The sequence below is a fragment of the Petaurus breviceps genome, unplaced genomic scaffold, assembly GCF_028583685.1.
Source record: "Petaurus breviceps papuanus isolate PSGF00001 unplaced genomic scaffold, PetGlider_PUasm1.0 138, whole genome shotgun sequence".
Taxonomy (NCBI): Eukaryota; Metazoa; Chordata; class Mammalia; order Diprotodontia; family Petauridae; genus Petaurus; species Petaurus breviceps.
This window is the reverse complement of record NW_027185694.1, coordinates 7,602,868-7,612,140: the sequence shown is the minus strand read 5'-3', so window position 1 is coordinate 7,612,140 and position 9,273 is coordinate 7,602,868.

The window sequence follows — 9,273 nt, the reverse complement described above, 5'->3', positions numbered from 1 at the left end:
CTGAGCAACATTTTTTGTTTGGTTTGTTCTGTGTCTTTGGGTGTGTGTGTGTGTGTGTGTGTGTGTGTGTGTGTTTCTTTCAGCTGCTCCAGCAGCTATTTGTTTCTATAATTGTTCACCAAAGGCCTTAGGCAAGAAAGCTGTTATAATTGTACAACCCACCACACAGCAGAATTCCAGGCACGGGTACCCAGGAATCTCTACAGCCATTTGACAGAACTTCCCAAACTGGCTCTGGGCATTTCCCTGGCCCTCTGGGGGCAGCCTCCCCATGATAAATGGAAATTGAGAGCCAAATGAGACTGTAGGAACTACAGGTCAGAACCTTCAACCCATCAGTGTCTTCTCAGACACACATCAGGTGGTCTACCTATCACTGTCATTGCTGTTCACATGTAATTAGCATTTACTGTGTGCCCCAGGCACTGTGCAAAAAGCTTTACAATTATTATCTCATTTAATCCTCACAACAACTCTGGTAGGTAGGTGTTATTATCTCCAATTTACAGATGAGGAAACTGAGGCAAAAAGGTTAAGTGACTTGCCCACAATCACAGAGCTAGAAAATCCTTCTTCAAGGCTTCTGAACCAACAGAAAGGTTCCCAGACCCCTGCAACAACAGCACTGTCCTTCACCAGTGGACAGTATTCACTCTCTGTCTACAGGACAGTCTCAGTAGCTCTGAACCAACAGCCAGGTTCCAGGACTTCTTCAACAACAGGACTGTCCTTCACCAGTGGACAAATCTGGCAAAACAACATCAAAACAGACAGACAAAGTACCAGCAAAACAGCCGTTGTCTCCTCAGTCCTTGGCAGCTCCAGAGGCAGGTCTCAAAAGTCCAGGGCAATTCAAAGTGGCCCTCAGCAATCCTCTCAGTCTCTCTCTGCCTCCACAAGGGTGCTGCTTCCAAAAAGTTCTTCTGCCTCTCTCTTGTCTCTCCAAATCTACATCACCAGCTCCTCCCAGTTCAGGACTCTTTTCACATCAACAAGTCCATCCCACAGGTGGGATTAACAAGCTCTGGGTTTTAACACAATCAATTTGAAAACCAAGCCAATACAGGGGGATCTTTATTTTCCATTACTATCACACCCAGGCACTGTGCAAAAAGCTTTACAACTATTATCTCATTTAATCCTCACAACAACTCTGGTAGGTAGGTATTATTATCTCCAATTTACAGATGAGGAAACTGAGGCAAAACGGTTAAGTGACTTGCCCACAATCACAGAGCTAACAAGTGTATGATGACATATTTAATCTGTTCTTTCTGACTCCAAGGTCAGCACTCTATCTACCAGGCTGCCCAGTTGCTCCTGTTTGATGAGCAGTCTTCTAGAGTTGACCATTGACAGTTAGGTGGCACAGTGGATGGAATGCTGGGTCTGGAATCAGGAAGAACTGAGATTAAATCTGACTTCAGATACTTACTAGCTGAGTGACTGTGTTTGCATAGTTTCCTAATCTGTAAAATTAGCTGGAGAAGGGAATGGTAAACCATTCTAGTACCTTTGCCAAAAAAAACCCAAATGGGGCTATAGTCAGAAAAAAATGAACAACCGAGCAACAAAAAAACAACAACAAGGTTGACCATTAGTATATCTCATGCCACATCCTCTGAGGTTGGGGACTGGTGGAGGGGCAAAGTAGAGGAGGCAGAGAGGGAGTCTGGTCTGCCAACACTAAGAACTTAACCCAGTATTTAAGTTTTAATGGGTAAGTATCATATATTAACAATTGAGAACTTTGGCATTTGTATTTTCAACTAAAAGGGGATCATCTATTCCAACCATCTCATTCACCGATGAAGAAATAGACTTAGAGAGGTGACATGGTTTGATGAAGGTGACATAGTAATGAAATAGTAGAACCAAGATTCAAACCAAGGCCCCATGACTCCATATCCAAAATCTTTTTCATGGTACCATGCTACTACCATGCTTCTTTTATATTCTACTCCTCCATGCCCTAAGATTTCCCTGGAAAGTGAGCCAGAGTCTAAGTAGAGTTTTCTCTTTGGGCACCATCTTTAAAAAGGTTCTCTGGGCATAGAGCTTAGAGTCATCTATGGAAACTATAGTCACTTCCACAACGGCCAGTCCAAGAAAGGGGAATTTCTTCTCTGTACCTGCTTTGCATCAAGGATCCCAGACAAAATATGACCCTAGAATTCCCTCTTTTTACCACATCCTGAAAAAGCAAAGAAAACTTAATGGATGTGCTTAAAATCACAAAACTGAAATCTTAAGAGCTGGTAAAATGTGGCCTTGGATTACAGCTCTGTGGAGGCTGCCTGGGAATGCCATCCAGCTTTCTGCAGCCAAGACTTCTAAGGGCCCTTTAGAGAATAGTCATGGTGATACAAAGGGAGTGATGATATATAAAGGGCTTGCTGTGACACTTTTGTTAGAAGCATTTGTCATGAACCTAAGTCTTACATCTACTTTAGTGCTGTGCAAATTGGGCAATCTGGCCTGTGGAAGAGGTTTATTATTCTACCTCCTCTTTCTAAAGTCTGCCAATTTGGCAAAGCTTATGGGCAGGCAGATTCTAGTTTAATTCAAGAGTCAATGGTGAATTTCTAAGCAATGACCAAAATTAGGGCAGCTGGGATATTATGAGCTGGAAACCAAGGGAACTGGCCCAATAAGTGATAACAATGAGCTTTCAGAACAATGGTCTTGAATTTGGAAACCAGTGTAAAGGCAAAGCCTGAGCAATTTCTGCATTGTGGTGGGACTTGTGCTTTCCCATTAACGGGTGGTAGAAGACTTCAGAAAGAGGTAGAATAGCAAGACTCTTCTTCAGGTCAGATTACCCAATTTGCACAACACTGAAGTAGATATGAGGCCTAGGCTCATGACAAATGCTTCTAACAAAAGTGCCAGCCTTGTTCTATATAAATGCTCTGCCTCTTTGGGCTTCCCAGGAAGGGGAAATATTGAGCCACTTGTCTGAGTATTCTCAGTTTTTTTCTACCATAGGGAGTGATTAGTTTCCTTCTTAAGATCTGAGTTTATTCCCATTGACATATCTTACCCACTACGCACTGGGAATGTTCAAGTTGTCCTAACTAGACCCTGGAAGATATTACAAAGCTGCCATCTTCACCCCAAATGAGATTTTTAATTCTCATCTTCCCTAAGTAGTATCTTCCACACCCAAAGCATGCAAGGAAGACAATATGACCTTTACCTATTTCATGAGGTGGTTCTAACCAGCTAGGGAAAGGCCCAAGGTATATGAGCTGAGAGGCTAGTGAGGAAATTTCACACACTAGCTCCCAAGTTTATGCCCTGTCTGGCTCAAAGCCATGCTAACAGTCCATTTCCATAAGCATCAAATTTGTTACCATAATTACCATTATGATTATTTATTGAGCATTGACAGTATTCACATAGAAAATGTTTTTTAAAATAATTAACACTGTACAAAATGCAATTACTAAAATTTATCTTTTGAAACAGGTCCAGAACAAGGGGAAATTATTACTACTAACAGAGAGAGTAAGCTATATTCAGGCTACATCAGGTCATGTGGGTACAAAAATTAATATTTTTATTGCCTTTTGCAAGAATTAAGCTTCTAGTATGTAAGCCACAATGGGGCATATGTAGGTGATAGTTCTGCAGTGTTAAAAATACTTTGTGATTCTAATATAATTATGCAAAAATCAGTAGCCTTCTCTGAATCCAAATCTGGAAAACTGGGGTTCCCAACTCTGTTACTTATGACCTGTGTAACCCAGGCAATTCGTTTTATTTTCCTGGACCTCAATTTCCTCATTTATAAAATGAGGGGGATGGATTATATGACACTGAATATCCCTTCCAGCTCTGATATTATGAGACTATGAACCAATGGTCTTATTAAAATGGATGGGGTTTAGGATTATGCTATCAACAATAAATCAGTCCTCTTGTTTCTATAGAACCAATCAGGAAATTTAAAAAAAAATGTTTTTAGACACTAAGTTCTCAATATCCTAAGTACGGGTCACCTCTCCTACTTTTCCCTTTCCCTGTTTCCCACTAAATTATGGTATTAAGATATTCAGGGCCCAGTTCGGATGCTGGGTGTTTTCCCTTATGTAAGAAAATGATGTTATTACTGGGGGGGGGGGTTCCCATTAATGGAGATGGCGTTGCTCTTGGTCATCCACATTCTCTTGCCCAGTCCCCTTTGTGACCTACATGTTTATAAGACATCAGATGAGGGTTAAGGGTGCGGTGAATACACATGGATTCTAGTAAAGCTAAATGGTTTTAGCCGTCACCTTGATTTGAGTTGCACCATGCTTTTACCAACCGAATTTATTTGACACAAAGCTCCATAAGGCACCCTGCTTCCAACCCCGCTGCTGCCACCCCCTCAAAAACTCAGCCTTAATTATATCTCCGGAGAATTGTAAAGCTTTTGATAAATTGATACCTGTGTTATATTTTCTGCCAAAGAGTACCAAATCTCATCCTAGTGATCACCCTCAGACTTCAATATGCCTTCAGGCTCTGGGGAGGTTAAAATCTCTTCTTTTATTAATCCTCTAATCTTAATAAGAGGAATAAAAATAGCAAGCATTTTATTTCTCTTTTTGCAGATGAATCAACTGAGGAACAGAGAGATCTCAAGTAACTTACTCTATAGGCATACAAAGAACAAAGAAAACCAAGAAGAGAGAACTGCTTTCTTTTGGCTACTCTCTCTCTCTCTCTCTCTCTCTCTCTCTCTGTCTCTCTCCCTCTCCCTCTGTGTGTGTAGAAATATATATATTATATTATATTATGTTATATTACGTTATGTTATTTATATTTATATATATGGTAATCAGGGTTAAATGACTTGCCCAGGGTCAAACATCTAATAAGTATCATGTGCCTAAGGCTAGATTTTTAACTCAGGTCCTCCTGATTCCAGGGCTGGTGTTCTATCCACTGTGCCACCTAGCTGCCCCCATCAGATCATATTTGCCTTTCAAAATTAATCTACAAATGGGAAAAATGGGGCTACCTTTATGTGATATATCTTAGAACATCAGAACCTGGGGCCAACTTGAAGACTATCATGTCATCCAGTTGAAACTTTTTGAAACACACTATGAGGGATACAAAGTCAAAGTAAAAAGCAGTCCTCATGTTGGAAGTCAGAGAAAAAGGCAGTCTGAGACCACAGCCACTTTAGGGGGAATCAGAAGCAAAGCTTCAGAAACTGCTTTGCCTTAGCCAGTCCAGGTTCCATCTCCTCATCTCAACCTTGAGAGATGACTATGACATCTTGATCTATGGCACCCTAACTGAATATACACTATCACAGGGCATAAGCAGCACTTAAAAGGAGTCATTCGATCTCATTTCCTGACTGACAGCTTCCAAATCAGATGGGCCGCATTTCCTACCATCCCCCAAAGCTACATAAATCTTTATAGAGTAGGGCTGTAAAGGAGCCAAATATTGGAAATCTGGAAAAGCTAATATCCCCATCGATTGCCCCTGTGTAGCTCAATGGCATTTCTCTGAGCTCTTCGGGATCATCTTGGTTTTGCGGTAATAGCTCTCCACTTTGGACCCTGAAAGGCAGAGGGCGATGAAATGTTTGCACCAGGTCCTTCCACCTCCCTGACTGGTGTCAGGAACACAAAATAAATGTTCAGGAGAACTGCATTCTCTTCTGTATGCTCCAGTGCTCAGGATCAAATATTTTCCACTTGCCTCCTTCAAAACAGCCCCAGATTTAATATATCTAACAATACATCCAAGGAGGAGTTGGAAACACAGGGTAAGAAAGTGGGGTGGGGGTATGGGGAGGGAGGAGGGCAAGTGCTAAAGGAAGAAATGCTACATTGGTTTTAGCATCATAAATGTCTTAGTCTTTGTATAAAAGAGAAGAAAGTAAACCTTTAAGAAAGAAAAAGAACCATAAACCTAAAAGAGTGATAGCATTTTCTCTTTCTTCTGGTTTTGCGTGCATAAAATTCAGTGTTTGCCTTTTCTCTCCTTGACTGATCACAGATGAAAAAAAAATGAGATATGTATTTTTAAAAAATCTCAGAGAAAAGAAGTAGTCACTGGTCACAGTCAGTGACTCCTAGTTCTGGCATTGGCTGCCAAAGGCTGAGTCACAAGGTCCCCACCAAGGGTAAGCTGCTCAAGCAATGACAGGCATGGTAGGGGCTGAGTATATCATACTCATCTCTCTCACAGAGGGAGAGGAAATACTCCCTTCGAAGTGTTGCATTGAACTGACCCTCCTCCTCCTCACTGTCCCTTTTTGTTCCTTCTCTCTCTGATCATGAATAGATGAAAAAGAAACCCACTTTTAAGGCTTGCTTGGATTGCTCTACACTTTGCTGTCTCTGCTTCCTTCGACTCTTGGACTCCAGAGAGGAATCATTTAAAAGGGATGATTGAGGCAAGCTGAGCTGCAGCACAGCCAAGGCCATCAGCCCAGTCATCTTGATGATCAATAGTGATCTCAGCAGCTGCATTTATCCTGTGGTGATCACCATTGATTGCTGAAGGAGCTGAAATGAATGAATTGGCAGTGCCACAGTCCAATCATATGACAAGTTCCTCCCCACTGGAGTCACTCACATGGCTCTCTTTTTCTCCATTAAAAAAATCACCTCCCCCTTCAAACTGCTCTCTCTCTCTCTCTCTCTCTCTCTTTCTCTCTCTCTCTCTCTCTCTGTCTCTCTCTCTCTCTCTCTCTCTCTGTCTCTGTCTCTGTCTCTGTCTCTGTCTCTCTGTCTCTCTCTGTCTCTCTCTTTCTCTCTCTCTGTTTCTCTCTCTGTGTCTCTCTCTGTCTCTCTCTGTCTCTGTCTCTCCCCATCTCTCTTTGTGTGTGTGTCTCTCTCTCTGTGTCTCTCTGTCTCTCTGTCTGTCTCTCTTTTCTCCCTCTCCTCATAGAACTCTGATTTTATTATTACAAGGAACTTCCACTGAGAAGTTTCTAACAACACAGTACAGTAGCTTCTCTGCAATTTAGTCTTAGAAAAGTATGTAAGGTCTATGAGAGGTCAAGTGGAAGGCCCAGGGTCCCACAATCAATAATTGCTTGGGGTAGGACTGGAACTCAGGCCTTCCTGGTTCCCAAGCCAGATCTCTACCCACCACACCTTTCTCTCTGCATCTTCCCTCAGGGATTAAAAACTTTAATGGCTTCCAGGAAAGCTGCAAGTGGAAATTCCCCCTGGTTCAGTGATGTACTATTCCTTTCTTGTTTTCAAGTTTACTCTTCATTACCATTTCCAGTGTAGCAGTCACTGGAGGGTCCCAGGGAAGAGTAAACTATGGGTTGGACAAAAAATAATGAGCAAGTTACCTCTATTTTATGTACAGGTCGAGAGAATAGTGCTGGGCTTTGAACATAAAGTAATCTTATTTATTTCAGGTAACATGTTCTCTCACCTCCAGAATGGCACAAGAGATGTCAGGATAAATGCAAGGCTGAGAGAGATCTCTGAAACTTTTGTTGGGAAAACAACAGCAATAACAATAACAATAAGAAAGCTAGACATTATTCTGGTCTAAACCTTAGAGTTGCTCATCTTCAGGACAGATCATGACCCTTCTGCACTGCCCAATGGTGTGACAGTTTTATTCTGGTAACAGGGAGGCAGCCAGGTTGGAACTACAGTAAATTTAAGAGTCTGACGAAAAGCTTAAGAAACTGATGAGCAATAAGCATCTCTGGGATTTTTTTTTTCTGCTCAGCCTGAGAGGTGACTAATGATATCTTAACCTATAGCATAATAATTAAAGATATGTCAGCAAAGGCTAGTTAGCACCTAGCATCCCAGCAGCACATAGACACACTTTCACATATATTTTAATGTAAGCACCTCACTCGGCATATCATAGGTAAAAATTTCCAAATGACCAGCAGACTTTCAAGATTATAAATTGGAAGGTTACTGGTTTGTTTTTTTTTTTTTGGTCCAGAGGTTAGATAAGACCCAATTCATATAAAGCCCCTGATGACACCTAAAAACTCACAGAATGGATTCCCCTAAGAATAGATACCTCATGGTAGCTAGGTGGCACAGTGAATAGAGCAGCAGCCCTGGAGTCAGGAGGACCTGAGTTCAAATCTGGCCTCAGACACTTAACACAAAAACTAGCTGTGTGACCTTGGGCAAGTTACTTAACCCCAATTGCCCTACCTTCCCCCTTCCAAAAAGCAAAAAAAAAAAAAAAGTAGATACCTCAGATTAAAGGTACTTTGTTGGTTCATATCCCCTGAAACTATAGCTCCTGAGTCCCCACTGATAAGCTTATCTTTCAATATTCAAGACAGAAAAAACAATTAGCTCAAAGCAAAGTTATTTATTTAAATGGCACAAAATGAAAAGCAGCAACACATCTCTCCATAAACCCGGAGTATATTCCTCTACAAGAATATTCTTCTAGCATCAGTGGGAAGACCAGTATGGTATACGGGGAGGGGCCGTTATATGGGGAATACATGACATTAAGGCATAGTCAAAGAAGGAAAACTGATACTTCCACTACTACAGGACCAATAATGTCTTTCTACCATTACCATGACCTAGTCTTGAAGTCCCCACCATCCCCAGGTTTTGATTCAGCTATTATCCTCAGTGACTCTGAACAGAAACATGTGGAATGCCTTTTTTCCTCTCCCAGGAAGAAGAGACATTAGGGAAACTTCTCTTAGTAGGAGATCCAATTCCTGGAACTAATTGTTCCCACTATAAATTTATTTAACTCTATTATTATATATATTACATATTATATATATATAATAATATTATTATATTTTGACTAAACTGTCACTTCATTACAATATTTACAATATAATCCCACTCACCACAATGGATATTCTAAACCTTTTTGTCCCTCTTCAAACTTCTCAGTGTATTCCCTGTACCAATGCCCTCAGCTGAGGAACTGGCCTCATATGTCAGTGAAAAAAATTGACACCATTATTTAAGAATTCCCTCTTCTCCATCTCACGTCACTCAAATATCTTCCTCCTTTATCTCCTCCTTCACCTGTCTCTGATGAAGTGGCCCTTCTCTTGACCAAACTGTTTGTCATTTAAAGATCTTCATAATCTGGACCTTTGTAATATTTCCAGTATTCTTTCATTCGACTCCTCACTACACACTATAATTCAGCTACATAAGACATGTCATTTCCTGACTCCATGCCTTTCATTGGCTGTCCCCAATGCCCCAATGTTCTCCCTTCTCACCTTTACCTCTTAGTTTCCCTGGATTCCTTCGAGACTCAGCTGAAATTCTACCTTCT